The following is an 11578-nucleotide window of genomic DNA, read 5'->3' as shown; positions in this document are numbered from 1 at the left end:
GAGAACATTTCATCTTTCAGATTTTGCATTGTAGAGTACAAATAATTTGCACTTATCACACAGGATGCTGCTGGTTTCATTTTGTCAAAATGATTCACATAAATACTGGATTATACCATGTGAAATTAGTCAAAGTCAAGTTTATTTATAAAGCACTTTTTTTTTTATAACAAGTGTTTGTCAAAGTGCTGTACATACAATAAGGAAAACATGATTTATTAATACAAACACAAATAAAAGAAACACTTAAGACACAAACAATAAAAGAAAGCAGCTCTCACATGGCATCGACGCGATACTGTAAAAATACATTTTTAGGCCAGATTTAAAGACCTCAAGTGTTTGAGCCTGTCTAATATAGAGAGGCAAACTGTTCCAGAGCTTTGGGGCTGCACCTGTAAAGGCTTGGTCCCCCCTGCTCTTCAGTTTCACTCTTGGAACAGCTAAAAGCAAATGGTCGACAGACCTTAGTGCTCTTGACGGAGCGTACAGATTAATCAAATCTGATAAGTAACTTGGTGCTGACCCTTTAAGAGATTTAAAAACAAGCAGCAATATTTTAAAATGAATCCTATAATGGACAGGTAGCCAGTGAAGAGACGTGAGAATGGGAGTGATATTTTCCCGCTTTCGTGTGCCTGTTAATAGGCGAGCTGCCGTATTCTGGACCATTTGCAGTCTGGAGAGAGAGGCCTGATTAATACCTAAATAAAGGCTGTTACAGTAATCAAGGCGACTTGTATGCAAAAAATATGCACAACTCTCTGAAGGTCCTTAGAGGACAGGAAAGGTTTCACCTTGGTGAGTTGTCTCAATTGGAAAAAACATGATTCAACTACTAAATTGATCTCTTTATCCAATTTAAAATCACAATCCATAACAACACCTATATTTTTTTACAAAGGGCTTCACATAAGGATTCACCTCACCGAGGCTTAGGTCTACTGACTCACAGGTTCCCCCTGGCGTAAACAACACCACTTCTGTTTTAAAATTAAGGAAATTTAGTGCCATCCAGGGGCCTGTTGCAGAATAACTAGGATGAGGGATTAAGCCGGGATATCTTGGTGATCCTGGCTCAATTTATCCATGATCCGGTTGCACTAAAACTGGATTAGAGGACGGTACAATGTTATGGTATAAATTACCATGGAGAATTATTCTGTGGAGCTAGCCTCCAGACCAGGCTAAGTTCCAGGCTCTATTTAATCTCATGCCTTATGTCAGTCAGCAGTCACCACAAACGGAAACCAATAGTTATTCCACTGCACATTGTTATCACATATAACTAGACCCACTGTCATTATTTAAACATTTGTGATCATTAATTTCAATCATTTTGGGAAAATGATTTTTAGATGATGTTGCTATCATTAGATAATTTAAAGTTTCCCATAGACTATAAGGCTATATATAAAAATGATAGAATATCAGGGCCACAGAGGGAAAAAAATTCACAGACTTTGAGAACCAAGTCTTTAATAATATTGTAACCCGTTGTTTTAGATTAGGACAGTTGTTAAAATGACAGCTGTGGGGCATTTCGTGGAATTGTTCTTCAGTATGATTTTACAAACAAGGACATAATCTTTTGGCACATCAGCATTACATTGTCATAAGTATCAGGAGTGTAGATAGAATATGCATCTTTTCCGCAGAAAGAACCAGCCTCATAAATTTATGACTTTCCTTCTTCCTCAGTGTGGCTCTAATACTCTGTCGTATAAAATACACATTCCATATAAATATAAAAACACAACATGTAACATTATGTTCCTTTATTGAATAAGGTTAAAACAAAGCAGGTAAACCATCAGCTCCTTTGGAAACACAGTGAATCTACAAGATGGAAAGCACAGAATCAAAGCATATTATACAACACAAGGATAAAAACACATTCAAAAGGTCTGAATATAGCACACCCCACATGTCTGCACACTGAAATAAATGCAGGACAAATCCATACACATCAACTGAACAGACAAATGAATGGATGCAGTAGCCTCCCTGCAAGATTGTATTACACACAGTATACAGCACAAACATCATAAGAGGCCAAAACAATAAAAAAAAAACCCAATAAAACCCCCAAATTCCTCTGCCACCGCAGGACATATTTAACCAAAATTGAAAGCACATATACTAACTAAAATAATTCAACACACATTGGTCCCTCAGCAGCCGACCACTGTCATCAGGGAAGATTGCTGGATTGTCCCAGTCCATGGCTGGTGGCACTCTGGGGGCCCTCTCCTTAATCAGGCAGGCCACATTGTGGAGGACAGCACAAGCCACAGAAATGTCACATGCCCTCACAGGGCTGACCCTTAATTTGTGATGGCAGAGAAAGCGTGCCTTCAGGAGGCCAAAGGTCATTTCAACTCTGGCCCTGGTCCTGGCATGGTTGTAGGCCTGCTGTGCTTCCTGGGGGTCTGGAGAAAGGGCTGGCAGCCATACCCCCTGTCTCTCAGCAACACACCAGCGAATTCACCTGTCAACACAAAGTCTCATCAATACTACCTCATAAAACACAGTGATATTCTTGACACAGCCATGATGTAAAAAGTGGACTGTTTTGGCACGGTCATGTTTAATCTACATCACACACACCACGCACAAAAAGAGACACTTTCTTTATCACACAAGAACATTCAATGGAGTCATTGAGCAAGCGACCTTGGGTTCTTTGAAAGGTGCTATAGAAATTAAAGTGATTATTATTATTAGCTCATCTATTTATTCAATTTTATTTTATTTATATATAGCACTTTTCACAATTGTTTCATTGTTTCCAAGCAGCTTTACATTAATAAAAGCAGGAGAACACACAGAAAAATCGGTGGACAACATAAGAAGCAGAGTACAACGGCTATGATTAAACCGTACTAGTGAGCGTAGTAATAATGTAAGGCTTTGATAATTTATCAAAAGCCTTATATAGTGTGATGGAGTTACTTTACACAATTTCACTCATATCTGCAGTCCATTTCAATTAAAAATTCAACTGTTTCATAATCAGAGTACAACTGTGTTTTTGGAGATGTGAATTAACTATTTAGAGCGGTGAGTGTGTAATTGTGCACTACTTACGCATTCAGGCGGTCTGCAATACTTTGCCACGCTTTTTCTCTTTGCTTTGTCACTGTGGCGGTGTTGCCTTTCTTCTTAATTATGTCTTTTACATCCTCGTATGCCTCCATGAGGATTTGTGCCTCCGACGGTGAAAAGTACGCCGCTCTGCCATGGTGAATCATTGAATCTGTGATCGGTGGCAGGTCTGTTTGAGTGAGCCGTGAGCGCGCACATATCCAGGATTGGTTTCACCTGGCTTGATGAATCCTTGTCTGCTCATCCTGGCTTGGTCTTTGTGCAACCAATTAAGCCTGGCCGCACTTGTTTTGGATCCATTGAGCTCAGCTCAGTCATTTATCCTGGATGTATTAATTCTACTTTTGTGCAACAGGCCCCAGGTCTTAATTTCTTCAAAACACTGCAGTAGAGGCATGCTCTCGGAGCGGTTCAGTTTGTATATGTGAACAAACCATGTGATCTGAGACCCCTTAAAACAGGGGCGTCAAACTCAAATTCACAGTGGGCCAAAATATAAAACTGAGATAAAGTCACGGGCCAAACTGAATATTTATTGAAAAATTAACTGCAACTGATATGTAATGTTCAACCTTTTTCATATGGAAACAAACTTTAGTTTTGCTTAAACACAGGATTTGGAACAACCAGAGCTTTATATTACAAACACATAAGAAATTAAATTTGAAATAAAAGACACATAAGGCCATTCTTAAAAATATTTTGGTTTGCAGTAACAGTAAAAAGGGGAGGGGGGGTCGGTAGGTAGGTCTATATATTTTTTTGAAGTTTCAGTGTAAGAAAAAGTATAATTTTGGTGATGGTGATTACGTAGGTATGACTAAACAAATTAGCATATCGTGACGTCACTGACTGGGTCTCCAACCCGTGCCTTCGGGCGCATCATTGCTTTTGCATTGTTTTAATGAATTTTTTAGATGTATTATGGTGCCCGAACCCGTTAATATTATTTTATTGCTTTTGTATTAGTTGTTTGAAGAGTAAATTTACAACCGGCAAGTTGGTCGGACTTAAATTGAGTCGGTCCTAAATTGACAAGGTCGGTCGGGTTACGGCAAACAAGAATATTCTTAAGGATGGCCTCAGTGGTGTTCGTTTCGCAAACTTTGACCATACACTTTTTGACAAACTATCCCTCATTAAAGGGCCGGGCAGATATTGCCATCTCTGCTGCCACAATAAAACTCGCCTGTACAGCAGCTATACTTTTTGATTTAGCTTTCATGAACATAGTCGAATCATAGGGTTACGAATCAGACTCTCTAACCATTAGGAGATATATATATATATATATATATATATATATATATATATATATATATATATATATATATATATATATATATATATATATATATGCGCATTGTGTATAATATTATATATTATTGTTATTATATATAAACATATCATTAATATAATATATTAAAAATAGACCAAATACCCAAAATCCATTGCTGCACAGAATTCTGGGTTCTGAGTTCTTATGAAGTTAAGGTGTGAACACAAAAGGGTCTGAGATCACTTCAATACTAAAGAGGACCAAAAAGAGAACTGGGTTCTCTTTGGAGTCCACTATATTGTGAACACCAAACGGACTGAGGTCACATTCGGCTAGTTCCTTTTCTGGTTCACTTCAAGTGAACTGGGTTTGGTTCTTTTAAAACGAACTATATGTGAAAACACCCATAGTCTCCAAGATGAACCGAAAAATTAGGTTAAAATTTTACAATTCACTCATTTAATCCTTTTTGAAGTTCTCCTGTGAATGAAATAAGAATTGAGCTGGTTTAAGGATTTTTACATGCAGGGAGTATTATAGATTTGCACTCAATTTAGATCTTTTATCAAATTCCTTTGCACAATATAAAATTGGTTCAACTGAATTAATTTTCACTTCCACTTTCTATGGTGGTGTTTGTCATTGTTTTATTTTTTCTATCTTGCAGAATAAGGAACATTTAAAGATTCTGTTCACAGCTGCAGGTAAAATCTATCTATGTAAAAGTTCAGTTTAATTGAAATTTGTCAACAGATTTTGAGCTTCATCACCAACAATGACAAGACCAACTACAGAACACAAGTGAACTGATTGGCAATGTGTTATAGAGAGAATAACTGCTAAAAATGTGGAGAAGACATAGGAGATTATTGTTGTATTCCAGAGAGCACACACCCAACAGAAGAGGTTGTATAGCACCTAGTTCTTGGGTGGACCTCCTCAGGACCATCTCAATACTAGCCAAGAAAGCTCAGAAATGCCTTCATTTCCTCTGCAATTTGAGAAGAGCTGCAGCCCCTTAACCCATCATCAGAGCATCCTGTCTTGCTGCATCTTGTGGTTTGGAATCTTCCACCTCTGACAGAAAACCCTGCAGTGCATAGAGATGTCAGCTGAGAAGATGAGTGGAACACCTCTCTTTTCTCTCCTGGACATCAACACCCACCTTGCCTGCAAAGCATGCAGCAGTGTAGGTGACCCTACCCACCCCTTACACAATTTCTTCAGTCTCCTGCCATATAGAAGATTTCAGGGCCTCCAGGCCAACATCACCATGTTGAAGAACAGTTTATATATCAGGCAGTCAGGATGTCGAACACTTTTTTGAACATGTTTACATCTATAAGAGAATACTTTTGTATGTGTATATATCGTTATACATACCTTGTGTACATTTTTTTTGTATAATTATAAATGTAAAAAGTTCTATACAGTTTTAACATACCTTTATATATTTCTTAATTTTTTTCTCTATATTTATACATATACATGTAAAGTCATGTGAATGTAAACTACAACAACAACAAAAAACAATCATTTTGCACTTATTTAACAACAGAAGTCATAAAATGAGGAAACTTTAGTACAGATAGTCCACCCTGTGCACTAATAGTTAGTGTTTCCCCCTTTGGCTGAAATAACCTCAGTCAGATGTTTCTTGTAGAAATCTACCAGTTTCTGACATTAACCAGAAGAATGCCCCCCCCCCCCCCCGCTCAATGCAGAATTCTTTCAGCTGTGTGATGTTTCAGAGTTCTTGCATGTAAAGTCCATTTCAAATCACTACACAAAGAATTTTTTAATGGTCAGTCAAATAGCTAAAAAAGGTTTTACTTTTCAGTGAGTCTTTAGTGGATTTACTGGGATGATTTGTCATGTTTTAAGGTACAGTTGCACCTTCTCATACAATGTAGAAATCATAGTGAATTCTATGATGACGAGCTGGCCAGGTCCTGCTGCAGCAAAGCATCTCCAAAACATAACATTTCACCTCTATTTGTCACAGCTGATATATGGTTATTTTGCTGAAACACTGTATTTGGTTGACACCAAGCATGTGCTCTGTTATGGTGTCCAAATAATTAAGTTTTAGACATATCTGTTCAACGCACATTATAGACAGTAAATGTTTCCTCCTTGCACACCTCCCATGATAAAGTTCTGCAGTCTCTTTCTGATTGTAAAATCATGCACTTTGACATCCACTGTAGCAGGAGCTTCCTGTAGATCCTGTGATGATATTTTAGGGTTTTTAGGGTTATTGGAGACTTCTTTAAGCTTCTTGCGGGCTGCTCTTTGGGTAAATTTGCTTGGACAGTCTGACCTGGCCATGTTGGAAGGTGTTTTAAATGTTCCTCCTTCAAATTGCCCTGTAACGATCCCCTAATAATTTAAACCTGATGTGATACAATTGTAGATCATTTCATTTACATAAAAATAAATGTAGGATTTCTTTGCAAGAAATTAGATTTTTTTAAATGACATTCTACAGATCATTGACAAAAAAAGACTTTTCTTAGTTCTTATTCATATTGGGAAGTGCACCAGTAAAGTCATTTGTTTGTACAGGATTTCTTTAGAATCCATAGAACTCTACAGTATGTGGTTGCTATGATTGTTAAGTGCCCACTACATGGCAGCATAACATTGCTTGTGATCCCAAGCAGAATCTCTGAGAAAGTATTTTCTGATGTTTTTTATGTTTCTAGCAAAAATACTCAAATAGACACTATTCATCCAAGAGAGGTATGGGCCATGTTTCCATGGCTAGAGGTGACAGAAGCAACACCTAACTGAGGCAATAATGATAACAATCAGGAAAATGGTGTATTTAACACTGCATCTGTTGCTCCAAACAGCTGTAACTGAATGGGGGAAGTCGTGGCCTAATTTGACTCCTAACCCTAAGGTTGTGGGTTCGAGTCTTGGGCCGGCAATACCACGACTGAGGTGCCCTTGCGCACCAAAGCCCCCCCAACTGCTCCCCAAGCGCCGCAGCATAAATGGCTGCCCACTGCTCCGGGTGTGTGTTCATGGTGTGTGTGTGTTCACTGCTGTGTGTGTGCACTTTGGATGGGTTAAACGCAGATAACGAATTCTGAGTATGGGTCACCGTACTTAGCCGTATGTCACGTCACGTCACGTCAATGTTCTACAAGTGTGAGCAACATGAACATTATATGAACAGTTTCTTTATACTATTGCAATTGCCACAGCTCATGCATGTCTTGGTATAGTTCAATTCAATTAAATATTCTTTGCATAGCATTTTAACAATATAAATAAAAGAAAAGCAGAACAGCAGGTTGTCTTTTTTGTTTTTTCAAAATTAGAATAGAGCTGAGAAGTGGAAGTGAATCTGTATATTTTCAGCATTGCTTCTAAAATAGAGCTGGGTTTATGATTCCATAAAGTGCAGGTGTGTGAAGAATCAAGACTGGAACAGTGAACAATAGTAAAAACATATGTTAAATATAGCTGCAGACAGCGACGGCGGGCCCTCACACGTTTTTTTTATTGCTATACGGTGCCTCCCAGAAAACAATGCACGGTGGGCAAGTGCATGAAGTGGGTAAATATCAGTGGACTATTTTATGTTGTTACTGACCCATTTGGGGATTGTAGGTAAATGAAACCCCACATTTTAGACAAACGGGGGTGCTAGTGAGCCACTTAAGAGACACACCTTTGTCTGACCTTTTTGTCCACACTTAACAGCCAACAAATGTGATGTATGTGTCAAATTTCAAGTTAATCTAAGCACGCCAAAAGCCTTAAAAAGTTCATTGCATGCAACTGTGAAAAAATCTGGGGCCTGTTGGTGGCGCTATACCCGGGACTCACAGTAGGCACATCGATGCGATCGGAATCCTTGGCCGAACATACACACCGCGTGTCATCACAATAAGACATTTTTTTTCCTGTTTCTCTGAATTCACCATAACTTAGTCGCTTCGCCATGGCAGCACCGTTCGAGATATCAAAAATCCCTTCGCAATTTAGCAAGTGCAATGTCTCGGCATCATGTTCATCACTCGGCATGATGTCAATCACATGAATTCCCTAGGAGGAGTATTTAAAAGTTCACCGCATGCACGCACTCCAAAATGGCCGACTTCCTGTTGGGCAGAGCTCATAGGTTAGAGTGTGAAAGTTGTTCGGGGTTGATGAGATCTATATGCGTACCAACTCTCGTACATGTGCGTACTTAATTGCCCGATCTGTGCACAAATGTTTGTTTTTGCATTACAGGGGGTGCTACAGAGCCCCCTGTAATGCAAAATGGAGATGCTATTCCCGATCCGGACTGACTGAGGTCTCCCAATCAGGAAGTCCAGGATCAAGTTGCAGAGGGAGGTTTTAGTCCCAGCAGGCTCAGCTTCTCATTCAGGTGCTGAGGGAGGATTGTATTGAATGCTGAACTAAAGTCTATGAACAGCATTCGTACATAAGTGTTTTTATTGTCCAGGTGGGTGAGGGCTACGTGGAGGGCTGTGGCAATGGCATTGTCTGTGGAGCGGTTTAGACGCGAACTGTAGGGGTCCAGTGAGGGTGGTAACTGGGTCTTGATGTGCCTCATGACGAGCTTCTCGAAGCACTTCATAACTTTGGGTGTGAGTGCAACGGGACGATAGTCATTGAGGCAGGACACTGTAGACTTCTTTTGGACAGGAAAAATGGTGGTAGTTTTGAGGCACGTAGGAACAACGGCACTGCTCAGGGAAATGTTGAAGATGTCAGTAAAGACATACGCTAGCTGTTCTGCACATTCCCTGAGCACACTGCCAGGAATGTTATCTGGTCCATCAGCCTTCCGTGGGTTAACTGCATAGAGTTCTCCTCACGTCAGCCGTGGATAGGCAGAGTATTTGGTCGTCGGGGGGAGGGATGGTCTTTCTTGCCGCTACATTGTTCTGCACCTCAAACCGAGTGTAGAAGTCGTTCAGCGCATCTGTTAGGGAGGCATCACTATCACAAGCAGGTGAAGCTGTCTTGTAGTTCATGATCGCCTTTATGCCCTGCCACATACGCCGGGTGTCTCCGCTGTCCAAGAAGTGGCTGTGGATTGTCTGGGCATGTGCGCGCTTTGCCTCTCTCGGGACACTTTGGCCCTTGCTGTTCTTAGTGCCGCCCTTTACCCTTTTCTGAAGGCTAGGTCTCTAGTCTTCAGCAGCGCATGCACATTAGCAGTCATCCACAGCTTCTGGTTGGAGCGTGTAGTGATGGTCTTGGAGACGGTCACATCATCAATGCACTTGCCGATGTAACTGGTCACTGTTGACGTGTACTCCTCCAAGTTGACGGTGTCGCCGTTGGTTGCAGCCTCCCTGAAGATGTTCCAGTCAGTGCACTCAAAGCAGTCCTGAAGAGCAGAGGTGGCTCCTGCTGGCCAAGTTTTCACCTGCTTCAGAACCGGTTTTGAGCATCTGACGAGTGGTCTGTATGCTGGAATTAGCATAACAGACATCTGGTCTGAGTAGCCAAGGTGGGGGCGGGGCTTCGCACGATACGCGCCGAGAATGTTTGTGTAAACAAGATCCAGCGTGTTTGTTACACACTACTGCTGCTGTATATTGTACAAAAAGCATAATATTGCACAATACTGTTATTTGCACTACCATGCACTTCTCACACTTTACGTACATAACTGATCAGTCATATATTCTCACTCACTCATTTTCTACCGCTTATCCGAACTACCTCGGGTCACAGGCAGCTTGTGCCTATCTCAGGCGTCATCGGGCATCAAGGCAGGATACACCCTGGACGGAGTGCCAACCCATCACAGGGCACACACACTCTCATTCACTCACACAATCACTCACTACGGACAATTTTCCAGAGATGCCAATCAACCTACCATGCATGTCTTTGGACTGGGGGAGGAAATCGGAGTACCCGGAGGAAACCCCCGAGGCACGGGGAGAACATGCAAACTCCGCACACACAAGGCGGAGGCGGGAATCGAACCCCGACCCATACTGTCTATATTGTATCACATCTGCATTGTCTTGTATAGTCTGTATTATCTTGTCTTGTACAGTATAGTGTTATTTATGTCTGTACTTTTGAGAGTCACAAACAGCTGGTTCTGGTTCTGATTTAAGCAAAATATCCTTACCAAAAATGATGTTTAGTGGCAGACCCCAAGGTAAAATCAGAAAGCAAATAAAAAATATTTTGGTTTTTGGTCATTTGCCAGAATTCAACCACTGTGACATCTGACACATTTACTTCCTCTTTCCTTTGGATTTTTTTGGATATTCTGGATTTTATTTTTTTACTTAAAAGTTTGAAGGGTTTTATATTGTTTGTGTTTAATCTCCAGAACTAACACCCCTATCACTCACTAACCCCAACCCGACACTCTGCTTTTCTTTTGTTGCTTTTGTATGAAAATGGTAAATCATTTCCGGATTAATCAGCTTTCGTGCAACAACAACTCTGTATATAAGGCATTTAAATCCCTGAAGATGGTCAATAATAACTGTTTGTGGTCAAAGGGAAAAATGATCATGAAACAGCTTTTCAACCAGCCTTTATTTCAATGCACAATCAACAAAAAAGTCATGCTTATTCCCTTGGCAGTTTTTTTTTATTATTTTTCTTATTCATGTACACTTGTAATGATTGAAGATTAGTTTTAATCCATCTGTACTGTAGATTAAATTCAGTTTGTTGAAATATTAATTCTAGGGGAATTTTTCACTATTTTCTTCATTCTGAAGAATTCTCTTCATGAGATTAGTGTGTTAGATGAAGTCAAATACAGCTTCTTTCTAAATGAACCTTACTTTAGACATGAAGCATATGATGGATTGTCACTACATGCACAGGGTCACCAGCACCTAGATAATCCTGCATCTCTTTAATGCTGTAGGTCTTTTTGTCAGCCTCCTTGATCATCTTCCTTCTTGTCATGGAGCACCACAGTGATAATCACCAACACATAAATTTAATATTAGATATTTGTAAACTTTATTCGGAACATGGCTGCAGCAGTCAAATGAAACTCAGAATTACTCAGTTTGATTATGTGTATGATAATTTAAGATTATAAACTCACATTATAAAAGGGATTGTTCACAAACACTCTGGTACATGCACTCACTTTACCAGGGCATCACAGCACCTAATTATCATGCAATATGTGCAGATAAAACGTTAAAATAATACCACACAAAAAATGAA

The 11578-nt window shown here is 39.9% G+C and overlaps 1 long non-coding RNA gene across 1 annotated transcript; it reads right to left on the bottom strand.

The window, feature by feature from the left end:
- Positions 1–1763: 1763 nt before the first annotated feature.
- On the bottom strand, positions 1764–3646 carry LOC125140732. Its single transcript, XR_007139957.1, has 2 exons — positions 3091–3646; positions 1764–2491 (listed from the first exon to the last, which is right to left on the bottom strand). It is a non-coding gene; the product is annotated as an uncharacterized LOC125140732 (long non-coding RNA).
- Between the last annotated feature and the right edge of the window lie 7932 nt (positions 3647–11578).

This window comes from Tachysurus fulvidraco, chromosome 2 (genome assembly GCF_022655615.1).
Source record: "Tachysurus fulvidraco isolate hzauxx_2018 chromosome 2, HZAU_PFXX_2.0, whole genome shotgun sequence".
NCBI lineage: Eukaryota > Metazoa > Chordata > Actinopteri > Siluriformes > Bagridae > Tachysurus > Tachysurus fulvidraco.
Note: the sequence above shows the minus strand (reverse complement) of the source record. Positions and strands in the feature narration are given on the sequence as shown.